Source organism: Aptenodytes patagonicus, chromosome 1 (assembly GCF_965638725.1).
Source record: "Aptenodytes patagonicus chromosome 1, bAptPat1.pri.cur, whole genome shotgun sequence".
Classification (NCBI taxonomy): Eukaryota; Metazoa; Chordata; class Aves; order Sphenisciformes; family Spheniscidae; genus Aptenodytes; species Aptenodytes patagonicus.
This window is the reverse complement of record NC_134949.1, coordinates 55734558-55759462: the sequence shown is the minus strand read 5'-3', so window position 1 is coordinate 55759462 and position 24905 is coordinate 55734558. Positions and strand designations below refer to the sequence as shown.

The window sequence follows — 24905 nt, the reverse complement described above, 5'->3', positions numbered from 1 at the left end:
TTTTTTTTTAACGCATTCCTTCTCTCGGTCACTTCCAACCACGCGGGTCGCGGACCCACGGAGCCCCGGGCGCTCGCCGCGGAGCTGCACGGCGCCGGCCCGGGCGGCTGCGGCTGCGGCTCGGGCCCGGCCCGGCAGAGGCACCGGTGCCGCCCGCGGCTCGGCGCCCGGGCACGGGCTCCCCCTTCGCCCCCGGCGGGCGTCGGAGGCTGAGACCTGCCGCCTCCGGCGGCGGGGAGGGGTTGATCTCCCGTGCCCTGCACGGTCTCTCCTCCTCCTCTTCCCCCGCTTCCCCCACTGCTCACTCGCGCAGCCCCCGCCCGAGCCTTGATTTTGCCCCCTCCCCACCATTTTCCGCGTATATATTTTATTATTAATAATCACTAAGCTGCTTTATTAGTTCACTTTCCTGTGCTTTCTCCACCTCCGGGAAGCGTTCTCGGAGCTTTTATATTGCAGAGGATTTTTTTTTAAATGTATTTTTAGTGTGATGCTCTGAACACTTCCCCCTCCCCGCCCCGTGTCTCCTACCCTGGCAGTATCAGAGAAGAGACTGAAGAAGTTGAGCATGTCTGAGGTGGATCAGCCTTGCAGGGAGAGAGGGGGGCAGTAGCTGCTCAGAGCAGCCCGAGTGCTTGAAGCAGGATTTGCTGGTATGTATGTGGGTCTGCATTTTATGACAGCTGTAAGTGTGAATTGTTTTCCGTGCGAGATGGGAGGGGAAAGGAAAAAATACCTGCGAGTTCATTAAATAAATGCCTGCATAGCTGCAAACCCTGTCCGCGTGTGCTGGAGGTGGTGGTGGGGGGACACCCCCGGCCATCAACCCACCCCTAGGAAAAAAAAAAAAACCCGAGCCCAACCCAAACCCCAGGGAGCCAAGGGCTGTGTTCCCGGGGGCGATGGCGGGCGGGGGGGGGGGACACGCGTAGTGCAAACCACGGCCACGTCGCAGGTGAAACAGCCCCCCCCGTGCCAGTGCATGTGCGTGTGTGTGCGCCCGGCTGCGCGGAGCGCGCCCCACGCTGCCCATTGAGCCCAGCGCGGCGGGCAGCGGTGCCGGCAGCACTGCAGAGGGGTGGGCACGGCCCTCGCCAGCCCTCCGGGGGCTGGGCCCGGGGGTGGGCGAAATGCTGTGCGTGCGTGGGGAGGGGGCCGCGAGGGGGGGGGGGGGCTCGCTTTCTCTCCGCGATTCACATCGCGCCCGCTTTCCCGTCTCGTATGCATGCCTATCCCGGGAATGGTGTAGTCAGCCCGTATCTGAATTATTTATAGACTCGTGCCAGCTGGTTTTTTTTTTAAATTTTTTTTTTTTTATTCCGCTTGTGTGCACTGTTGGGAAATGCGTTTTGCCTCCCTTTCTTCTCAACATATTAATGTCTTTGCTGGGGAGCGGTTTTTATCCCCTTCAGACCCCTCTAATAGAAAATTGATGCTTATTTTTCCCTTCAGGAAGGGGACGCTTTGAGGATAATCATGCTTCACAGAAGAACGGCACCGACCTCCAGTTGCTTTAAACACAACCTCCTCCACTAGGGCTCCAGGAAAAAAAAATATTATAAGAATAATCATTAAAAAGGCGAAAGGAATGCTTACTCTGGAACCTGCATTTGACGATCCTCACCACTCGTGCTGCATATCCTCTGAAATGATTCTCTCTGGCTTTTGAATTTGCACCGCTTCAAGACGCAAGATTGCCACAAAGAATCCTCTATTTTTTTTACAGCCAAATAGGATTTTTTTTTAACTCATTCCCCCACATTTGCCCCGCGACCCTTATTCTTCTTATGTGGATATGCAAGCAAGAAGAGGAGACTGGACATTCCCAACATGCTCTCTCCCTTGATCTGTCCGTCTAGAGGTTCTGCTTCTACAAACCAAGGTAGGGAAATTCCTGTTTCTGTGTTTTTGCTGGCAGCTCATTTTGGTACACGGGTTTGCCCAGGGAAGACCACTCATGGTAGAACAAAAGGCTTAGGGATGCTGCTCTTAGAAGCAGATACAGCAAAAAAAAAGGAGGAGACATTCACCAGACATGTTGATTCCCTCTTGGTTCATCAAATAGGACATAAAGAGAAGGCAAGAGGGATGCTTTGAGTTACATACCGTGTCGTGAATCGGGGGAAAGTCCCTTGTGATTTTTTTTGGGGGTGGGCAGGTGGGGTCGGGGGAGACACGGGACAAGGAACACGGCTTTGGAAAGGGGTGAAAACGAAGATAATTCCCATCCGTCCGTCCGTCCGTCCATCCATCCATCCATCCATCCACCCACAAATTGCCTCTTCCTTTTCACTGGTCCAGCGGCTCCTTGTCACGCTTCGATGTGAAAATAGAGCTCATTAGGAATAACAGTACGTAGAAACCTGCTTGTTGCCGAGGAGGGTGGTGCGTTACTTAAAACCCACGCCGTCCTCTCGATCGTGAGCGGCCTAACGCGGGGGCCGGGGCCGGGGCCGGGGGGGCCGGGGCCGCCCCTGGCACCGCGGCAGGAGCCCGCCCAGCGCCGGGGCGAGTGCGCCTGCTTGCGTGGAGGTGAAGGGCTATTTTAAGTCCAAGCACGTCAAGAGACTTAACCTGAACCTACGAGGCGCTCTATTCAGGCAACTTCACGGGTTTTAATTTATCCCCGTCCCCCTGGTGCTGTCAGCCGGCACCGTGGTCCCTCTCCGCCGCCAGCCTCCCACCCCCCCCACCCCGCGCCTTGCACCCCGCGTCCCCACGCAGGCAGCCCCTTCCCCAGCCCACTTGGGAGGGATGCAAAATGGCTATCGCGCCGCTCGGCTGTAGATGCGCGAGAGACACCGGTGCATCCGGACCGTAACGTGACATGTGAGTCTTTCCGTAAGATGGTGGCAAGACAAAGGGAGCGGAGCGCCGGGGGGTGCGGGAGCCGGCGGCCGCCGCGCCCCGCCGGGAGCGCCGGGCACAAGGTGTTGAACGTGTCGGGGTTATTTTAAGCCTCAGCCCGTGCCCGCCGCGCGGCTTCGCCCGGCACGCGTGGGTCTGCGCGCCCCCACGCCGAGAGAGAGGCAGGGGGGCAGGGGCGAGCTGCTGCAACCCCCAGCCCCCCCGGGGCGGACCATCCCCCCCCTTACCCTTACGGCAACAAGCCGTCAGCCCCCGCCTGGGCTCCCCCCGACCCGCCTCCCCCTGCCTCTCGTCCCTACAGCAGACCGGAGGCCTGGCAGTGGGCGGGGGGAGGCAATACATAGCAGTGGGCGCACCCCACAGCTGGAGGAGGAGGAAGAGGAGGAGGAGGGGGGGGGCAGGCCCCCAGCCCTGCCGTCGGGCGAGCCGGGGGGCCGGGGCGGTCGCGGGGGTCCCGAGCCCTTGAGGCACGCGGAGCATCCTGCGGCGGGGGCGCGCCTCTGCCATCCCCTCCCTCGCCTTGGTCCTTTCAGTGGCTCCTTCCCACATTTCTGAGGGGGGCTTGTCGGGCTATTGTTAAAAACCAGGAGCGGTTCCCCGTCGAGGGGTTGAGAGCCACCTTTCCTGCCATATTCTAGCTGTGCTTCTATAAATATCTAAGGCTTCCCAGGGTTTATCCGCGCCTGGATCCTCCCTGCCAGAGCGCTCCCTCCCTCCCGCTCCCTCCGCAAGTGGGAGTAGAAAGTTTACCTGTGCGGAGAAGAGGGCGTGTGGGAGCCTTTCTCCCGTTTTCGGGAGGAATTTCTCAGGCCTCGCAGCTCCCGGCTGCTGCCGGATCCACCAGGGACCCCAGCACCGCCCAGGGTCGGGGGTTGTAGCCCCCTCCCTCGGGTCTCATTTCCCGGTGAGAGCCCCTAAAAGCACAAGCCCCGGGGGAGGGGGGAGTGCTAGCAGGGCCGGGTGGGATGCACGCCCTCAAGGAGCAGGGCAAGGGGAGAGGGGGGCAGATGCTGGGCGAGCCCGGCTCAGCCCCTGCCCCTCTGCCTCCCGCCCCGGGTTTTGCAGGCAGATCGGAGGGAAGGGGGGGAAGTTGCCTGGGGTGTCCGGCAAGGGCGGCAGCCCCCGGCAGCCGGGCTGGGCTGTGTGCTCCCCTGGAGAGCCGTGCCCAGCACTGCCTGCCCAGTGCCCGTCACAGACGCCAGCCCTGCCCTCAGGGCACCGGGCCCAAGCGGGTGCCGCATCCCTGCCATGGCCCTTCCCAGCCGTGACCCGGGCCAGGTTTGGGCAGAGGTAGAGCAGGGTGGATGGGAGTTGGGGAGGGGTCTTGCAGCTTTGATGCTCAGTCGTGGGGGCAGGGACCGTGGGCCCACATCCTCATCCCACCTCTACCACCCAGTGTCTTTTGCTGCTACCTTTACCTGGGACTTTTCCTCACCTTTCCTGCCAGTTCCAGCAAGGGCAAAAGGAGGTTCCCTCTAATATTGCCCCCCACCATCAAGCACAGCCACCTCAGGCCTTGCAAGCAGTGCAGGGGGGGCAGCTGGTCCCCCCCTGAGCTGCCCCTTGGGCAGGCAGGGAGGGCTGAGTATGCAGCACCCCCAGCTTATGGGGCCCTCGGTGCTACCCCACTGCACAAGCCGTTGGGGAGCAGAGCCGGGACACGGCACCCCAGGATGTGGGGTGACCTGGTGTGCCCCAACGGCAGCTCTGGGGAGACGGGCAGTACACATGTGGGTGCAGGGTGCTCTGTAAGGGGGGAGGTGTGGGTATGGGTGATTTTCAAGTGCTCACCCATGCCGCCCCAAAGGAGCAGCTCGTGTCGCCTCCGCATATCCTGGTTTTCTCTGGTGCCCCACCACACCAGCTTGTCTGCCAGTCCTGGGTGGGGGTCTCAGAGGGTTGGGACAGGATGGAGCAAGTTGAGGGCAGAGTGGGGAAACAGCCTGGGGGTGACGAGACCTCCTTCAGCTTCCCCTTGGCTCTGCCTTTCATACGCAGAGGCAGATCTCAGCATGGAAAAGGAAAGAAGCATGGTCAAACCCGCTACACCTCTTCCCGGGGACCCTGGGCTCTGGCCTGGTGACACACACCTGCCACACCAGCCTGTCTCAGCCTGCGCCAGTCCTGGTGCCTCTTGTGATCCCTTTGTCAGTGAGACCATAACTGGGCAAAGGAAGGTGTCAGGAGCAGCCCCCAGCCATCCTGGGCTGGGCAGGGTTCTCAGGATACCTGCCTTGATGGCTGAGTTTTACATTGTAGCTGTGCACGCAAGAGCACGAAGAGTTCATGAGGTGGAAAATACAGAACAGGGGCAAAAATCCCAATTTCCTATCCCCATCTAATCATTTAGGCTTTGATTTGTTTTGTCCTCATTTTGGATTACTAACTGCTCCTGTATAAAACCCCTATCAACATACGAACCAGAACTTCATCCCCAAACCCTTGCCTACAGGGGGAAAAGGTGGCGGCATTAACTTCTGCGTTTCATCTGCTGTTGGAGCTCAGCTGGGTCTGTTCCTTGTGCTTGATTTGGAAGAGGGCAGGTGGACCCTGGCTTCGGTGCCAGAGCCATTCTGTGCTAGCGCATGGAGCTGCACTCACATTCCCACGCCGGACTTGAATTGCCTGGGCTGGCACCGGGAATCGGTGTCTCTGCAGTACCATGTGGGAGGTCTGGATTTGATTCCCAGTGCTGTTTTCTCATTCCCCCAAGCTGGCAGAGGATGGGAGTGCTGTACAGACAGCACTGCTTGTCTCTGCACTGGGCTCCGTTCCCCGCTCCCATCTTTTGCTCCTTAGGATGCGCAAAAGCTGCCTGTGAGATAGTCCAGACTGAGAGCTGGTCCCTAGACGTTTAATCTGCTTGGCCTTTAGGGAGGCCACAGCTCTACTCTGCCTGTACTCTACTCAGCATGGCTTGGTGGGCAGTGGGGAAAGAGAGTTATCTTGCAGCTGGAGAATATGCAGAGGGTTTTTTAAATTTTTTTTCTCTTTTCTTTGTGTAAGCTGCAATTTATCACAAAGAAATGGATTAGTTAATAGGAGAGATGGACGAGATGATCTTTTTGAGATGGCTCCATGCACTGTGATTGCCTAATCTACAATGGGATACTGGTGGTATCTGCTCTGCCTGACATCGGGGCTCTAGGACTGCCTGACTCTTTTGTGATACTGTGATTAACCTTCTTGGAGATATATTTATACTTGATAGAAAAGCAGGGAGTGGTTGGGAGAAACATGGCTGATAAGTTATCTGCTATTACCCTGATCCATCGTCCACCCACCCATCCACAAGAATTCTAGACCACAGTGAATCAACTTATTAATTTTGTTGCTTCACCGCAGTGAGACGGACTAGCTACTGCTCTGGGTGCCTCACTGCATAAGATGAAATGGCAGTTTGAAGATCACAGCACTGAAATATGTGGAAGGGGAACCAGAGGAAAATAAGATATTTAAAGCTAAGCATGGCCCTCCTGCTACAATTGCCTTGTCCCCTCTTCTGAGCCTTGTGTTTCTGCTTCAGCTGAGTGCGTCATAACGGGAACTAAAAAGACCATTTCTCCAGCCATGAAGACCATTTCTCCACCATCCCTCTGACTTACCCGTCTTGCTTGTCTGTTCATCTGAAGACAGGAGAGGAGGTTCCTGGCAGGTATGGACTGGCGCTTGCTCTAGCAAAATTAGTGGCATGGTGCTAATTGCCTGGGAATCAGGAGACCGACCCAGCCAGGTTAAATGTCAAAGCTACCCTTTCGTGGTGGGAGAAAAAAATCCAAATGAACCCACCCTTTATAGTTCAAGAGCTCATGGCTTCCTTAAGCCGCAAACCACCAGCTGCCAGCTAGAATTGTGCATCGGTGTGTGAACTGGTGTGTGTAAAAGTCAACCAAGTGCACGGTGGTGATCTGTGCAAACGAGGCAGCATACCTCCATGTGCCTGAGGTCAACTGCAGAGAAAAAATCTTCTCTATCCACTCAGAAACAAATGCGTGGCACTAGGCAGTGTGCAAACTGTGCTGCGATGAAGTCAATTCAAACCATGGCTAATTTGGACCTCTCAAGGCAAGGCTGCTTTTTATTTAGTGTTTTGGTTTTCTTAGAAGCAGGAGAGAATGCTGGTTCTGGGCAGGAGGAGGGACTGGTTTATCTTTCTTTAATTTTTACGCATATGCTGAATATGCTTAATGTGAGGGGAATAAACATACTGCTTTTTCTGTACTCAGGGCCACTAAAAATGGGGAGAGGGAAAGGGTATGTGTTCTGAGACTCACTGTCAGCTGATACTTCCTAATACAGAGGGTATTTGCAGACTGTAAAGTATGCTGGGCAGCTCTCTTCCCTTTCTAACACAAGCAATCAAAGACCATGTTTTAGAGCCACCAATACAGATGGATTGATTAAGCATCTGGGGAAAAACAGAACTTACGAATGAGAATGTGGTTACTGGCTCAAAGTGAAAGGGATACTAAGCTGAGACCTCTGTAGCGTTCACTCCCTATACCTCTAACCCCATCCACAAGGAGGGTTCAAAACTGAAAAGGGTCACTGAAAGTGGCTCAGGTAAAGTGTTAGGTTGCCAGCTCTGAATACTGAAGATGTTTCTGTATTCCCAGAGCACATACAGTGTCATTAATATTGGTGTGCATGGCTGTGCTGAAACATTTATAGGGAAGAAACACTTTTAGGGGAAAAATGGGGATTTGGTCTTCATGGTCTGTTTGGTGGCTTTTCTCTGCTGATTGCTCATCCACCAAAACAGGTGTGGGGCCACCAGTTTATCTGACCTGAATAATCCATGGGACATTGTTCTGTTGCCCCTACTCACCCCTGGCATGCTAGGCACATAGGAGCTCACCTCCAGTTAACTCTCCATGTGACAAACTCGTAAGTTACCTCTCAAGGTAGCAGTCAGCCTACATTACTTGGTCTGTGTGTAGCTATCTAGTTGTGAGATGGGTACAGTTCTCACTTACTGCACTCCTAGTCTAGATTTGAACCACCGATCAACAAATGAATCACTCTAGCTACCGCCATCCTCTACTGGACCTGCTGTCCAGCCCATGTGTGAGCTCCGTATGCAGTCCTCGTTTGCTCAAAATGGTGAAATGATATCTCTAACACCTATTTACAGATGTGGTTAAACCCTGCTCAGATAACTGCATTCTGTTTGGGGGCTGCCATTCCAAGAGAGGGAAGGACTGGGGAGAGTGTGGGGGAGTGAACAAAGACAATGATCACAGATCGGAGAAAACAAGACCTGTAAAGAAAGGTTAGGAGAGCCAGGCAAGCTCAGTCTGGAGAAAAGGCAGCTGTGGGTGGATACCTAACTGTCTGCAAATACATAAAAGACCGTTACAGAAAGAGCACAGGGGCCAATTATTTTCATTAGTTACCGAGGACAGATCAGGAAATAAATGAGTGTAAGATGAAGCAGAGAGAATACAGATTAAACATCAAACTAAATGTTTACTGCAATAATGGTTTAGTGACAGTAGAAGATGCTGATAAACGTGGTGGAACGGCTGTGACTGAAGATATTTAAAGCTAGATGTAGGTGCTGAACTATCAGGTTTTTGCATCTAATAAAGTCTGTCTCCAGTGAACCATAGATCATGATATTTGCATGCCTAACCAAACAACTTTGGAAGAAAGATATTGAGGTCAATCTGTTCTGTGTGCAGGAGGGAGAGACTGTCCCATTGGAGGAAACCCTCCCCACCTGAGTGGGTTTGGCACTGGCCCTGTGCTCCAAATCTCATATGGTACATGTAGGAGTCAACATGATGGTGTTGACTGGTGCCACAGCTTGAGCATATCGGGAGATCCCCAAAGATGTCCGGTTTTCAAAACCTCTGGTATGTTGTGACAGCGCATCCCGTCCTGGGGGATGGCTAGAGCTTCAGTATAGAAATCTGCAGAAGAGACTGACAAACCTGTCCCATGCGAACGATGCTTTAGCATTTGCAGGCGCAGTCCTTGAATCCTGGGATAAGCTGGGCTGTTCTACATTGAGACCATGTCCCTTTCCTCAGGAAGCTTCACCTGTCTGTAGCCATCGCTTTCAAGGTTTTGCACTGGCACAGCATCTGAATAGCTAGTGTGCCAAAACCTGATACTGCAAGGGGAGGTGATGTATATCATCACATACTGAACGACGTGAAAATACATGCCTTGCTGTTTCATGATGTCATTCTTTTGTCTTGCAAGATGAGCTACAGTTTAAAGGTGCGTTATGTTTACTCACCTTTGCAGCTTCCAGAAGATAAAATGGGATTTGGGGAGCCAGGAGCATCGTGGTTTCTGAGAATCATCGCTTCACTAGCCAGCCTTCACGGTTGGACCTCTCTGTGCCCTGAGTTGGAGGAGCTTCCTGTGCATGGTTGTGGGTTGGATAGGTGGCTTTATTAATGGGTTCAGAGAGAGGTCTCCCTACTGTGAGTCAGTACAGATTCCCCTGTCCGTAGCTGAGAGGGCTGAAAAGTGCCATTTTGAGACTGTGAGTTTGGCCAGCATTGGGAACTTACTGTGTGTATGAACTATGCCAGTTTATATCCTCCTGTGCATCAGCAGAAGGGGGGACTGTGGTGCAACCTTGGTGGTGGATTACACTTTTTTTTAGCAGAGCAACAAGCGTGTAATCTTGACCTCTGGTGTTTTTCATAAGAACCAGGAATTTTCTATACAGCTGTCCAGGACAAACTCGAACTCAAATGGAGGAAATGACATGTTAAGCTCTCTTTTTTCATTATACTTGGATTGAACATTTTTATTTCACCTCTTCTCCTAATCTCTTTGTTAGGGTTACCATGCACTGTTGAAGAGCTAATATACACAACTCCTTCCTTGTGGATGTATTGTTTCTTACATGTATGACCTCTGAAGAATTTGGAGGATTTTGCAAAAGGAGACAAATGTAAAACTTATTAAGTTCACTATTTCAAAACAGACTAGAAGTTGAGATGGTTACTAGGAGCCAGCCGAGAGAGATAAAATTTGGTGTCATGAACCCACTGATAATTTACTAGCACAAATGCCATGTCCTACATCACAGCTGATTGCCTAATGAACAGAAAATTGTTTTCAGGTGATAGGCATAATAGCCTAATGATAGCTGAAGACAGCAGTGGCTGTGCGTTGCCTCCAGCTGTGGGCCATGAACAGGGCACAGGGGGATATGGATAGGTGAGAGGTTGTAGTCTGTCATAACAAGGGATTGTGGTTTTCCTCTGCCTCGGGACATCTGCTACTCCAGCATCCCCAGCTGGAAATGAGGTCCTGGGGATACACAGTGGACGTTTGGAATGTGAAAGGCGAAGGCTCTAAATGAATACTTCCTGGAAATGAATTGCAGATCTGCTAGGAGCCTAAAGCTGGCTCTGATTCCAAGGGCAATCCTAAATCTTCACAGCATCTGGGGGCAGGTGGTTTTGAAGGCTATGCAGTAAGAAGAATGGCTCCACTGCTTCATGGAAAGGTGTAGAGATGCTGCCAGCCACTCCAGGAGGAGGATGGAGAAAGGGTCGCTGCTGTGAATCTCGTTGTGCCAGGTAAAATGGGATGTTAATTAATTGCATGTGACTGGATTGCCGGGGAATTTCTGTCACAGGACTCTGCTGAGAAATGCATTTGAAGTGCATTATGGCAGAGGGAATGCACAAAAAGGCACTAGCTTGTGGCTACTCGCACGTAGGCATACGCTTGTGTGGAAAACACACAGGAGGGATCTGCATATCTCTGCACCCCTCTCTCCTCCTCTATAATTCTCTGGTATTGCTGGCTGCTGTAGTCAGTGGCCTAAGCATCTTGGGGGAGATTCCCTTGTGTCAGACATGTTTCAGCAGAGGCAAGCTGAAACATCAGAGGCTGACAGTCCCCAAGGGAGAGTCTAATGAAAGCGACAGAATGACATAATCTGTTCTTGCAGTCTCTCCTCTTCAGCTTTCCACGTTTTTGGTGCAACTTAAAATTACCCTATAATTTATTGCTGAAAAAGTGAATATTATATATAATTAAAATTGCAAAGATAGTGTCCTGAAACATTGAAAGTCAAACTATAAAAGCAGCTTGGATGTGGTCTGAGGTACCACGTATTTGAGTATTCTGAGAGGAAGCTTTTAAGGCTCCATCTGGAAGTAACAAAAGTAAATGCCACAAAAGCATAAACGGAATCTCAGAACAGACACTGCAATCATTTCATTACATGATGGGGGGCCTGTACTCTGAACAGGAGGAGATAAAAACTAAGTAGCTTAGAAAAATAGGATAGCTGTGGGATGGCTGCCTTGAAAGATATAGTGACTTTTACAGAAAGCTCTGTTTTGAATCCCTGGTTTGAAAGTTTGCAAACTTTCAAACCAGGGATTTGGAGAGAGCTGTAAGGATCATACTTTATCCGCTTTTAACTTGCACCATTTCAATGGGCAGCAAAAGGGCTAAAAGGATCTCTGAACTTCAGAGTTCAGAGAACTTTGCAGGAGCTAAGTGCCTGTGCCTCTGCACTCCTTGAAGCAGAAGCTGGATGCCCACAGTGGGTATCTTACGTGAGCAACCCTTTCTGTGCAATGGTTTTTTTTACTGGAGGGAGGAATAACTTTCAGAAACCAGGAGACGCACAATAGGAGATGATTGTTGGTTAAGAACATACCTCGCCTTAATATTCTTATACTTTTTTTTTTTGTTAGGACACTGAGGTGAAATCATGTTCCTTGTTCACAGCTTGTCAGAGAGATCCCTGACTTCAGCTTTTGATGTTAGAGATGGTGATTAAGGTTTTTGACAGGAAAGGTTTGTAACAGAGGGAACGTGGCAGGAGATGAATTTACTGCCCCACAAAAAAACCCCATTAATTTCATAGATTTTGCTAGTTCTGCACTGAAATTTAATTAGAGCGTTTGATGTGTTTTCATGAAAAAGCAGAGAAAAGCCCAGAATAGCTAGCAGCCTGGTAAGCAGAAAAGTAACTAGGTTTTGGGTGACGCATTCCTATTCTGCATACTTTGGAGTGGGGACTTGTCCCCGAGGCTGTCCTAGCCAACTTGAAGGCCCAGACTACTGGGTCCTCTGCAGTAATGCTTTCTCAGTTGGAGCTTTTCCAGTTGGAGCTGTTCTACTTTATATAAATGCCTATTCATTGTGCTGGAGAGGGAGTGTTCTAATGACTGGGCTGAGGTGGTAGTTTGTTTCTTTGGCCCAGTATAAAGTAATTACTTATATAAAGGGAAATAACTTCAGTATGAAAGAAATGGAGAAGCAGGCTCCATAGCCCAGAGGCTGTGGAGTCCTCTGAGATATGGGAGACATGGGAGCTAATTCTCCCTCCAAACTAGGCAGTGCGGGTTTGTTCTTGTTCTGCTCTGGATGCATTTGTATTTCCCGTTGACAACAAAATGTTTCATTTAGCATCCGGCTCCAGTGCTGACCCCAGGTGGGAGGAAAAAGTGACAGGAGGAGGTGAATTCCCAGGGAACAAAGACCTGATCCTCAAGCAAATGCTCCTAAACAAAGGATGAGGGATGAGAACTACAGAGACTTTGTGACAGGGAACTAGAGTTATTGCGTCAATGAAAATTTTTATAACTTCCTAAAATGTGCAGGTAGCTCTTTAAAGTTGTCTCCAGATCTTTAAAATCACTTGGGATTTTCATTCCTGCAGTTCGTATCCCTCAGTATATCCCTTCTCGTTGTTCATTATACATTTGCTTTTATAAGCTTGGTGAGATGTTTGACTTTTATATGGAAAGGGGAGTGTTTCCAGAAGCTAACGCTAGCTGTGGGAGACTTGTTTCCAGAGGATCTCCAGGGAGTCAGCGGAGAAAGAGAGGGTCTTCAAAGGGCAGTGTAGAGCAGGAGCCCAATGGATGTGCTCCAGCTTGCCCTCTGGAGAAGCTAATCCCTATTGACTACAAAGGCAGCCTACGTAGGTGAGCTTCCTGAAGGCTTTTAAGTCTCTCTTTTGTTCTGTGTGTATGCATGTTAAGGATGTACAGGATTTGGGGCCGGACGAGACAGGAGTTGTATTAAATTATCCCTCTTTCACCACCCAGTTTGGAAAACAGTCACGATCCAGGAGGAATCCAAAGTCTCCTGATCCCTGGTCCTCTGTCTTGTATTTTTCCACTGTAAGAAAACTGGCTACCCGATAGTCCATCTCTTTTTGAACATGAAGGCCTGGAGATCCCTCAGTCTGGATCTGATGTAAATGGTTCCTGAACGTGATTTGAATTTGCAAGAAGCAGCAATGTCCATATAGCTGATGGACAGCTTAATTTCAAGCCAGAGAGTGGTAAGTTGGCACAAGAGGTCCCTTGACATGACCAGGTATCATAGGGCTGGTCCTTGGCACGCCACAGAGAACTGTCCCTCAGGATGCTGCAGGAAGGCTAAGGAGAGATGGCCAAGGCTTGCTTCTTCTATAACCACTGTGTCCCAGGAGGGGAGCTGGTGTAAGGATGACATTTAATTATAGGTCTTTGTACATATTTGCCTGCATGCATTTAGAAGCACTGCCCATTTCCACCAAGGAAGTTGTTTCATAAGAAAATATTGCTTGCATGATGAAGCATAAAAATCGAACAGAACAGAAAATTAGAGAGGCTTGCCCCGGCAGTCTAACCGTGTCCTTTGAAGTGCACAGGGTAATACAGAAATCTATGTATCTTCTTTGACATGACAGTCTTCTGTGATAACTGTAGTTCGGCAACTGTGGCAGGACAAATTGCGATGTGTACCTACACAAGGGTTCAGCTGCAGCCTGTCGTCCCTTTGAAGTCGGGCAGAATCTTGGCATTGGCTGTGGTGAGGATTGGATCGACTTTGGATGTCTGCTCTGTGGTACGAGACAGAAGGGCTTGCAATATTTCTTTGAATCAGCTTCATTTCAAAGTATTATTGTTTATAAACTTGTCCACTTTTGTCATCTGAAGAACATCTTAAAGAGTTATTGAGGTACTGTCTAGGTTGCTATTTTGATGCCTGCAATGAACGCTGTATAAATCCTTGATGTTAGCTGCATACAATGGGTGTAATTTTTTGTCTTTGTATTTGATGATTTCCTTGTTTTTTCAAGCATTAAATGATGTGATTTTAAGGATACCAACAGATTCATCAACATTTCTTCTGCTGTGTAAGTTTTCAGATGTTTTCTTGATCACCTAATATATTGCTTTTCCTGCAGTATAAAACAGCAATAAGTATAGAATCTGGTTGACATTCAGTTTTGGGATCAGATTAAGTTGTGTCGAGTTTCCTCCTCCAAATCCTCATGGACTGTGCCTGGAGGAGAAAAATCAATGACTCTCTGGTAAGAACTGCTTAAAAGGACTGTATTTGGCATAGCTGAAATTTCCATTTGAACAGAATTTGAGACCTTTAAAGCAACTTAACGGTATTTTCTCATAATCTGAATGACTTTGAAAGAGTAATATAAAACAATGGTTTAAAAGTTGCAGCACAAAACTTGATGGAAAATCAGAGAACTTGATTTTACTGTCAGAGATCCAGAGGGAGAGAAAAAAGAAAAAGTTAAAGACCTAAATTCCCTTTAAAACTCCTAATTTTCTTTATTATAGGATGTCTAAATATTTAGTGCACTTAAAGGAGATGGCAGAAAGACAGTGTTGGTCCAATGCCTCTCCTGGATATGACAAATCTACACATTCTTTAGGTGAAGCCTGGGGTTTAGAGAAGTTCGTGTGCAAAAGACTTAACATGAACCTTGGCTTTACTGAAATGCCACATTTATTACACCAGCTAAAGAAATACAGAACTTGGATAAAAACATCCAGAGATAGTCCGTTCAATGGAAGATCAGTATAGCAATGTAAAGAGAAGGCAAATTTCACTTAGAAGCAGCAGGTTAAGCTGTACCTCTTAATATAACTGGAAATGAAACACTATACATTCACACCAGTAAATAGAAGAACAAGCCATACAACCTTGAGCACCACTTGCAGTGCACTGAATGGGTGGTGTCCCTTGGTGCAAAACTGGAGGGCTTGGAGAAGATGTAATTGAGAATTGTCTCATTGCTTGCTAGAGCAAGATGGTGAGAGCCACACTAAGATTTTTCTTGGCAATAGTCAGCTCCCAGTTGGCTGAAGCCAAGCTGACCTTCTCCATCCTGGCTGAGCTGGTCTAGTATATGCTGATCAACATTTGGCAGAAAATGCCCATCCTTGGTCTGTGCCAGGAGATACGGTCAGGTGGTCTGGTTGGAGTTCCTCTACTCTACATGTATGCATAGGTCTGGTTTTTCTTTTCAGGCTAAAAGCATCCCAAGGTCATCTTGGACTAGCCTCCTGCAAGAAGGACCCATGGGCTTCAAGTAAGCGCAAAGTGTAGTGGTGGGAGAGGTGTACATGTGCATCTGCACCACGTCATGTTTTCAGAACATCCAAAGGATGGGTACTCCGCAGTATTGTATTTTTATTCAGTCTGCTTTGTTTTCCCTCTGCTCAAACTGATCCTGTTACTTGTAGTGAGGATCTTTGTGGTGGCACTAAACACCATCATAAATCCAGGCAATTCACACACATTGCGGCTTTTCAAGTGACTTGAATTGTGCTAAGTCTCTTCCCTCACGTCTTTCTGTTGGCACATGAGACTGGAAAGTTAAGCAGAAGACCTCTTGCTGCTGGTGAGGGGGAATTGGGCTGACACAGATCATGAGAATAGGTGGTGGCAGAAGGGCAGATTTATACACCTTGTTGGACTTTCACTGGCAGTAAATTGCATTCCAGTCTTGGGAAAGCCTGGACCCTGAGGGTCTGAGAGCTGACTCATAAATTTACCCGCACTGGCAGTACACATGCAAGGGAGAGGGTGGGAGGGAGTAGCTGGTGCTTTATTTTCCCCTGTTTTCTGAGGAGAGGGAAACTGGTGCTACAGCCTGCTGGGTGTGGGTAGATGTGCCCCCCTTCACCTGAGGCCCAGAGCAGAGGGGGAGCAGGCACAGCCAGAGGCACAGTGGCAAGGACCCCCGACCCACTTCATTTAGGCACTGCTGAGCCGCAGCTGCCTTGTGGCTAGCAGAAGCAGGACTGGGCTGAGCACCATCTCCCCCCCAGAGCTGAACAACTGCGGAGGCGATGCATCAACGCTGCCCAGGGCTAGCTCTCAATCCACCCCCGACCCTGTGGCACCCCACCTTCCTCTTGCTCCTCCATCCTCTTCCCCACCTCCTCCAGGCTGGACAAGCCCACTTGGATTTCATGCCATCACCCCCAGCTCAGGGTCGGGGCAGCCCTTCAGGCAATGGGTGTGGCTGGGGGGCAAAGCCATCCCGTCTCAGTACCTTTGAACTAGTTTGGGAGCTGTTGGAGGCTCTGGTGACTGTAGGGGAGCCGGGGGGGGGAGGGGTGGGGGAGCAGGGAAGAGTTTTGGAGGACATTTCAGAGGGACAAGGTTTGGAGGAGGGGGAGGGTTTTTTCTTCTGAATCCTAAAAAACCTTCTTTGTACCAAGGTCCTGCATCTGTGACTGCCTCGTGCTTGGGCAGCAGCTGGGGTGCTTTGCACCAATGTGATGTCTCACAGAAAGGCTCTGAAGAAGCCCTTTGGCAGTTCTTGGTGAGGGACTGATGCTGGGGACAGGCGTGTCAAAAATCCATATTGTCTTGTGAATTTAGGGATATGCCTTGACTTTACTCTGATGACAAACCCTGTGCCTTTTGCTTTGTGAGAGTATTTCCATTGGAAATCAAAGAGATTTGAGATACATAGCTGGCTAAGCAGTCATACCTCAGAATAGGATTTGGGGATTAGCAGAGTGGATAATAAATTGAATAGTAGGAGTTAAAATGAGGCTGCACTTGGAAATAAAGCAGAGATGAGAGGTACACCCCTGGAAAGCAGTAATGTCAGACATGACACTGGGGTTACACTGGTTAGCAAATGAGATACGGGCTCGCAATATGATGCGGCAGTGAAGAAGCTGATGTGATTTCTGGATTGCATAAACAGTACTATTGCGTCTCGGAGCAAGGAAATGTTTTCTACGTGTTTCTAGTCATGTTTTCATGATGTGCCTGGTCTGAGTGTACCTAGGCTGTTGAGTTCATTTCTGGAGAACTCGGTGCCCCAAAGATGGCAGCAAATTAGAACAAATTCAGTGGAGGAACAAAAATGATTAAGATGCTGGAAGGATTGATCTAAGAGGGAAGATTAAAGTAACTAATTACATTTAGCTTGGCCAAATGACAATTAAAAGAGAGACGTGATGACTGCCTTAAAGTGTGTGCTTAAGAATGTAAACACCGAGGAGAGAGAGAGAAGAGTGAGGAATTGTTTAGCGCTGTTGGAGCGGTGGTTGGTTAGATGCCTGGTCTGCACTGCTAGGGGAATTGTGTAGGAGCCTAACCAGAACCGAAGGAGAAGTAGCTGTAACCAAACAATCGCAGCAAACCGAACAAAAGGAAGTGCTGAATAGACAGCACAGTTCCTGCTGTGAAGTGTAGCAGAGGCTAAAGTACCGTTCCCAGGGAAGCGATGACAGCCTCTGAACAAAAGTAGCTCTGGGAGCTTTACTACAAGGAGTGTCCAAAATTCTCCAGGAGAGGAGGGAAAGGATGCGGTGTTCCCGCAGGAGTCCTCCCCCTCCAATTTGCAGGACCTGTAGATCATTTCTCCCTCGTCCTTTTGGCTGTGGTTGTGTAGTGTTGCACCCATGTCGGGGTGTGGTGTTTTTTAAAAAGACAGTTTGCAGGCTGGTTTGCAGGGGGAGTAAGCAAGGGGATAGGGGTAGGTGACAGTAGACACTAAGTCCTGTAAGAAATGCTAAGAAAGCCAGGCATGTTCAGTCTAGAGGAAAGGTAACTGTGGGTGGAAACCTAACTGTCTGCAAATCTGTAAAGGACTGTTATAAAGAGAGAACAGGGGCCAATTATTCACTTTAGTGACTAAGGGCAGATCTGGAAGAAAGTGGGCCCTTAGCTGAAGCTGGGAAAATTGGGATCCGTATGAAGGAGAAGCCTAAGTGTCGGGTGACAAGGAGGCTAGGAGGGGGTGGGGGAATTGCCGTAAGTATAGATACCCAGGGATGACATTAGACACCCACTTATCAGGAGACGACACAGGCATCAGGAAACCGATCTTGTTTCGCAAGATTTTGCATGATTTCATAGCCTTTAAAAGGCTGTTGAGTTTGTAAATGAGCCAGTGCTGTGGTGCTTTTTCCTTGCAGGTTATTTGTTCGGGACATGTTTGTTTAATGTTTCTGTTTAATTATGTTTTCTTCTTTGGCTATGGATCTGTTTGAATGCTGCCTTTTGCAATGGAGGGACTACGGATGAAATGCACACTTCTTATAAAAAAAAAAAAAAAAAGTAATGAGGAGCTCGTTCCAGCAGAGTGTGGATTAGCTGGTTTTTTTTTTGGCCCCTTCGGTGTGAATGTTTTCTGAGGTATGAAATAACTTAATTAGCTTTAAAAAAAAAAAAGTCTCTGTGCAGTACTATATCTCCTCGCTTTGACAGGCACAGGAAAATATCATGAAGCAAGAGCTCTTATCACAGTGTTTCTCATCCAGTTGTACTTAAGAAATCCTGCACACTTTTCATATAAAGTCCATTTTCAGATGCTAGGAGGATATTCTGTATCTGCAAATATTAATTTCCTGATCTGCTTTTAAGACTGAGCACATTTCCATGTGAAATGAAGAGGTGAGGATAAGAAACAGAGCTATGCACCTGTGCAGTATCTCAGCTGGTGGCTCCAGTCTTTCTAGGTGAATGGCTCTGTCAAGCCTGATGTGAAGAGCATTCTAAATCTATTCTTTTGTGATACCTGTTTGGAGGGCTGTTTGTAAAATAAATGCTTCAGCTTAGTTCCCTGTATGACAGTGACTGTGTCTCAGTGACACAGCTAGCTCCTGGGCAATTTTAAGAGGGAGTTCAAAAAGTGACAGGAGCCCAGGATCAGAGAAACAGGTTCTTGCTGTAAACTCGGAACACCTTTTAAGGCAAAGGCTGAAGCACTGCAGGCAAGTGGGGCTGTGCTGTCCTGGGCTGTCTTGTGGTAAAGATAGGAGGCAGGTCAGCAGGGTCCCATATCTGACTTTTCCATGCATTGGCTCTTATTCAGGTGATGAACAGCTGTGGTCAATAAAGTCGTTTCCCTTCCCTGCCCCACCAGTTTGTTCCTGCAGCAGTTCACTGGTCTGGCGAACCCACCTTCATTGCTGGTTGAGGATAACGTGTCAGGCTGACTGGGGTCACTAAAATGCAGGCACATGTGTCCTGCCTTGCTGCCTACAGGCAGTACCTTCTCGTGAGCATGGCAAGCTGGGGTTGGCCAAGCCTTAAACAGTAGTAGGGTTTGTCAGAGCCCATGAGCAAGTCGCTCAGCATACCTGTTCATCTGTGAGCTGGGATGATGGACACGCGCACCATACAGCTGTACTCAAAAGTCACACTTTCTTTTGTGTTTGTGAGGTGCCCTGAGACTTTTCAGCTGATTATGCTGTAGAAAAATACTTACTCTTTACTTGGTCTTGACTTTCAGAGCTCTACCCTTGGCATTCTTCAGTGGTTTGGCACTTACTGAAAGAAGTAAAGCAAAAGCATCGTACAGAGCAGAAAAGCACTTCACAAAGCATATTCTGATGTAGTCAGCTCCTTGAACAGCTGCGACAGGGACAGGGAAGCAGCCAGAAATACAGAAAGGGGAATATGATGAGAGATTTATGCTGGTGAATACCAGTCTATGATTGGGCCCCAGTCCTGCAAGATCTATGTCTAGAGAAGATCTCGCTGCTCAGTTCTGTGTTACCTGCAAAGCCCTCATCCCAGACTTCTAAGGCTCTGCAGCCAGTGCTGGATTTGCAGATGTTCTGCATGATATGGGATTTTTTGATACAGTCAAATCCCATGTCCTCATTGAAACACGTATGGGGCATGTTGCTTTGCCCTGCATTTCTGTCATGACTTTCCACTTCCTATGTATTTATTTATCTTTCTATTTATTCATTTTTTGGAAGGCAGACAATGGGCTCATGCAGTTTATGACTTGCCAGTGCAGCGAGTCAACCCCATGCCCTGGACCTGTAGAGTCTTTAGGGAGAACTGCACTGCTGTTGCTGGTGTATTGGATGATGGTGAGGAACTTGGTCTGGAGCTCTCTACAGCAGAACAGAATATTTCTACCTTGAAGTTAGCTTTGGAAAATTTAAAACGTTACATTATACCTAAATAAATAAAACCCCCAAACACCTTCATTCTAGAAATGAGTTGGTTTGAACAATGCAAAACGATTAAGAAGAAAGTCTGTTTCTTTCCCCAGAGTATCTCTGAGTGGCTGGGTTTGCCTCCAAGTCAGAATGGAGTTGTAGTTTAAAATTGCAAAAGCTTTGCCCAAACATAATCCTTCTCCTTTGCAAAGCTCTAAGAAGTGGCTGTTTGGGAGCACAGACTCGTCTCAGATGCCGGCTTAGGGATACCAGAGCTGACACAGACAGCAGCCGCTCTGAAGGTTGTGTGGGTACAGTCAGCAAAGTGGGAGCCTGCACTGGATGTGCAAATGTATGCATGTATATGCCCCTGCTAGCAGCTGGCTGTCCTATTGTCCCCTCGCTATGCTGCAGTACCAGCTAATGAAGTTTCCTACCCCAAAGAGCTGCATACCTGCACGCACCCAGCCAGCCCTGCTGTGCTCTCGTGTGCTGGCATTAGGAGGCACATATATAGGACATCCTGACCTGCTTCATGCTCGACAGACGGTAGAAGCTGATTGCTGGAGGCAGCCTTTGGTCTGCTCGCAGATTGGCTTCAGGGATTACGTGCAGGGAAGTGTGGGCCATTAGAGCTGCAGCCTCAATGTACCACAGTTCTGTGTGACTTTATAGTGCTTGAGAGGCATGAACTACATTGTATGAGATCCTTGCAGCAGTGTGCTGTCATTTCTGAAGAAGACTCTCAGCATATCCACCTTCCACTTCTCTCTAGCTTGCAGTGGGAGCCAAGGTATATAAGCTGTGTCTTTCCTGTAGCCCGTTTCTGCTGTTGTTAATATCCATTGACAACTTTTTTCCTGCGGAATGCTGCAGGTTGGAAAGGCTGATGGCACCCCAGGTGAATCACTACATGTTGATGTATTTACTTTACCTGTTGCTCTGTAGAAGCCTGAGATCCAGACACTGAGGTTTTAATGGCTCCCTGCCAATCAGATTAAATATTTAGCAGCAATAGGTTCTGGGCATCACATTCCTGACAGTGTATTTCATGCATCATTTGCCATAAACGTTGGGAGATTTTTAGCTACAGCTTGCAAAGTAACTCCCTCTCCACTCTCTCTCCCATCCTTATCTCCTCTTTTCACTGTCTCTTTCACTTTTCACTTTTGTTTTTGTCCTCACTTTCTCTACCCTGCTGTTTCCTTCCCCTTAGCTTTTTCCCCTCTTTCTCTGATCTGTGTTCACCGGTGTGTGGTTGTGTACATTGCACCTGGAATGGACGTCAGCCTGTGATGGAGGAGTGGAGGCACTGTCTGCATCTAGCTGAGCATTCCTACCTCCTCAGAAAAGCACACACAACTAGAGGAGGGCACAGGCTGATGTCCTCTTTGGGGAGTGGGGCCCCCTTGACTCAGGGAAGTGCCCTGAGGACAAGTAAAGGAAAAGCATGTCTATCATTCCTCTTCACGATGCAGCTCATCCGCCTGCAAGCACTATCTGTCTTGCTCTTGGCACATGCAACAGCTGCTCTGGGACTGTGACTATGGGGCAGTCTTTTTCCTTTTAGTTCTTTTCTGGCTGAAACCTTTTCTGGAGAAGAATGCGTGGGCTCAGTCATCCAACTGGAAGCATGGTCACATCCATCCCCATGGGGTCCCCTTGTCCCACCAACTGTGGGCTTGCAGCAGACTTCCATGTCAGCTGTGCTCACACAACTGGCTGATACCCCCAGTGCTGGGATGAGGCCCATCAAAAACAAAAATCCAATGAACGTGGGGGAAAAAAAAAAGGTGTACCTCTAGGCCAGGTTTCAATATGTGATGGTATTTTCTGTACTGGCAGAGGGCTGTCTCCTGGGACACAGCAAGCAGTGCAGAAGAGGCAAGGACATTCCTCCTCTTCCTTTAGTGTGCTGGACAACAGCAGATTTCACTTGTACAAAGTACAGTTGTCTGGTGATCATCTGAGTTTTCAGACATGATGTCTAAGGAGGTGGCCCTTTACAGGGGCTGTGTGAAACAAGAATGATCGCTAGCACTAGCAGTGGTTCTGGGCTGATACTAGGTTGGGGAGGGTAAAGTCTCCTGGGCTAGTGAGCTCTGTAGGTGGGCTGGTGCACTGCGTGTTTTATGCTGCAGAGCCTTCTCTAGAGCTTGCTCTTCTCCTTTTACCCATTGCTTGCAATGATTTGATGCTGTTCATTATAAGCTGTGGTCAGATGGTTTGACTCTTCATTACCCTGCTCCCTTGACTGTTTGGTATGTGCATATTTTCCCCTGCTCTTGCTCCAATTGTGCTGCCTGCCTGAACATATCGTTGCAGTCCCAGAGGAAGCTTGTGGTTCTCACTGCCTCCGTGTTCACCCTGTGTGATTGCTGCTCCACATTCCTGTTGTCTCACATCTCGTACTCAGCCCCAGCTGCTCCAGCAGTCCTGTACTACCAGTCCAGGAGATGGTGATTAGTGCCAGGGCCAAGTTTTCCAAGCGGGTTTCTCTCCCTGCTGTGTCAAGTCCGAAGCCATCTGGTGAAACATCATCCTCTTCATTTCACGTTTCTGTTGGAGTGGGACATATCCTCTGTTCACACCACCACTGCTGTTGCACCAGTGCGGGCTTGAGGACGTGAGGGTGACGAGACTGTCTCCTCATGGCAGCTGCCAAAGGGATGGCTGGGGAGGTGCATTGCTTTGAAAGCTGGGATGTGTGTGCTTGTGCATGAGATTATTTTTGCTTATGAGAGAAGTGGGGGCCCTTCAGGTGGAGGGGAGAGTCAGGTCACAGTGGCTAGAGAAGATGGCTCTTTGTTTGCTCGGCAGCAGTAGGCACTGAAGCCTTTTTGGCTGGGAGTCTGCTGGGATGGGGTATGGCAGGCCAGATGGTTTGAAGCAGGTACTGGGACATTTAGGAAGCTGCTTCAGCAGAGATAAGGAGTGAAAGACACCTGTAAATTCTGTAAAGCATGATAACTAGTGATGGGCAAACCAGCCTGCTTAATTTCTTGCTTTATTTCTCTCCCTCCCCGCCCCCTTCATTGCTCTGGGCCCCTCCAGTCCATTCCCCTGCATCTGGTGGCTTATTTCCCTACAGATGTCATCTTGGCAGTAACTCAGGCCTGAGCACCTCCCTTGGGGAATTTGTGCACTTTCTGAGTGCTTTTTCTTTCCCTAATGTCAGGGATTTTTTTTTTCCCTGTATGTATACTTTTAGGCAATTGCTTTTTATAAATAAATTAAAATTTTAGCAGTGGGGGAAGCTGTAAGGCAGATGGATCGGGAGAGGACGGTCCCTTTGCTGCATGCCAGGCCAGCCTGGGTAAATGAGTCAGCCGGAGGGGCTGCACAGCTTGCCCACCAACTCACCTCAGCTCCAGGGCCAGGAGCTCAGCTGTGGTCTGGTATGTCCTCTGATCCCTTTAATTAGGAAAGGAGGAGTGATAAATGGGTATTGCTTTTAGTCTTGCTGAAGTATCCCTGGCCTCTGGATGGGGCGGTGACAGGGCTGTGCTAGGTCAGGGAGGTGGTTTAGGGTCCCTGAAGCTTTGCAGGCTCAAAAGATAAAGTACAAACAAGAGGAAGGGGATCCCAGAGCAACACCGGAGCAATGTAGTCAGGTGATAATGCATACATGGCTTGTTTGTTCCAGCTTTTTCCTCTCTCCCCTCAGACAAATATCATGAGGAGGTGGCAAGAGGCTTGCCTCTGGATGTGTGCTGTGTTTGTAGATCATGAGCCCCCTCCCGTGGCATCCAGTGCCTCACAAAGATGTTAACACCTGTGCAAAAGGGGTTTAAAATGCTGCTACATCAGATCAGAGGGGCTTTACACCCCTCTGGCACAGGGGTAGTGGAAATTCATAGTGCAAAGGCCTCCGGGAACTTTACTGTACTTGGGCATCTTCATATATGTAACAATCAATGCAGCTGCATGCAAAAATGCCTCCTGGCTTGGAAACAGGTCCTGTCACAGTGTCATCCTGACAGGACAGCAAAGCAAGAGCTGTGTCAGAGAGGCTTTGCAGGAAGCCAACATGGCATCTAAGGGCTGATTTTTTTTTTTTTTTTTTTTTTTTTTTTAATTGAAACTGGTGACCATGTGGGTCTGCGGTTCAGCCCTATGGCCTGGACCCGGCCTGGAGAAGTGTCAAAGCTGCGATGAGAAGGAGAAGCAAGGAAACCCCAAAGTGAGCGTAGCCCCAGGAAGCTCCAGGGGGACGAGTGGTATGCTCAAGGCAAAGTTTAGAGAGGCAGTTCATATAGGCAACTTGGTTTGCTTTCTCGACTTCATTTTAGGGGCTGGATGATATTTGCAGCATATAATCTTTGGCTGTTCAGGATGTCAATATTGGTACTGTCATATACAAACAAGGGTGAGACATAACTAAAGACAGCAGCCTGTTGCTAACTGAATGCTTTAACTGGATGGTTATATGGTGCTATAACCCTCAGGATCGTACAAAAGCCTGCCACAAAACAGGACTGGCATCTCAGTGCTACTCTAGCACTCCAGGATGGGCAGTGTGAAACAGCCATGACACCATATCCATTAAACCCCCACCTCCTGGCTAAGTGGTGCCTCTGCCTCCACCCCAGAAACAACTCTCAGGATGGAGAGCAGCTGCTCTGTGCCAGGGGCTGACCCCTGGCGTGGCAGCAAGGTTTGGGTTTCTGTCTCGGAAGCTGATTTCCTACAAGGACCAGCCTGGATGTAAAAGGGATGCAACTTGAATGTTGTCTCCACCTCCCCCCCCCCCCCCCCCTTTCTTGATCCCCCCCACCCCCAGCTGTTTTTGAGTTTTCCTGTCAGGAATGCAGGGATTAGTGCCTTTAGGAACTGGTGGCATTTCAGGTCTGGCAGGAAAGAGGTAACTGGCCA

The 24905-nt window shown here is 49.1% G+C and overlaps 1 protein-coding gene across 2 annotated transcripts in view; it reads left to right on the top strand.

Annotated features, from left to right (window-relative positions):
* Positions 1-556: 556 nt before the first annotated feature.
* GRIN2B (glutamate ionotropic receptor NMDA type subunit 2B) overlaps positions 557-24905 on the top strand; it is a 205759-nt gene continuing 181410 nt past the window's right edge. The window contains exons 1-2 of one of the 2 annotated variants that reach the window (XM_076336352.1): positions 557-653; positions 1453-1882. The gene's annotated coding sequence lies outside the window, so the exon portion shown is untranslated. Of the gene's footprint in view, positions 654-1452; positions 1883-2767; positions 2830-24905 lie in introns of those variants that run through there. The other variant, XM_076336362.1, reaches the window with a different exon arrangement.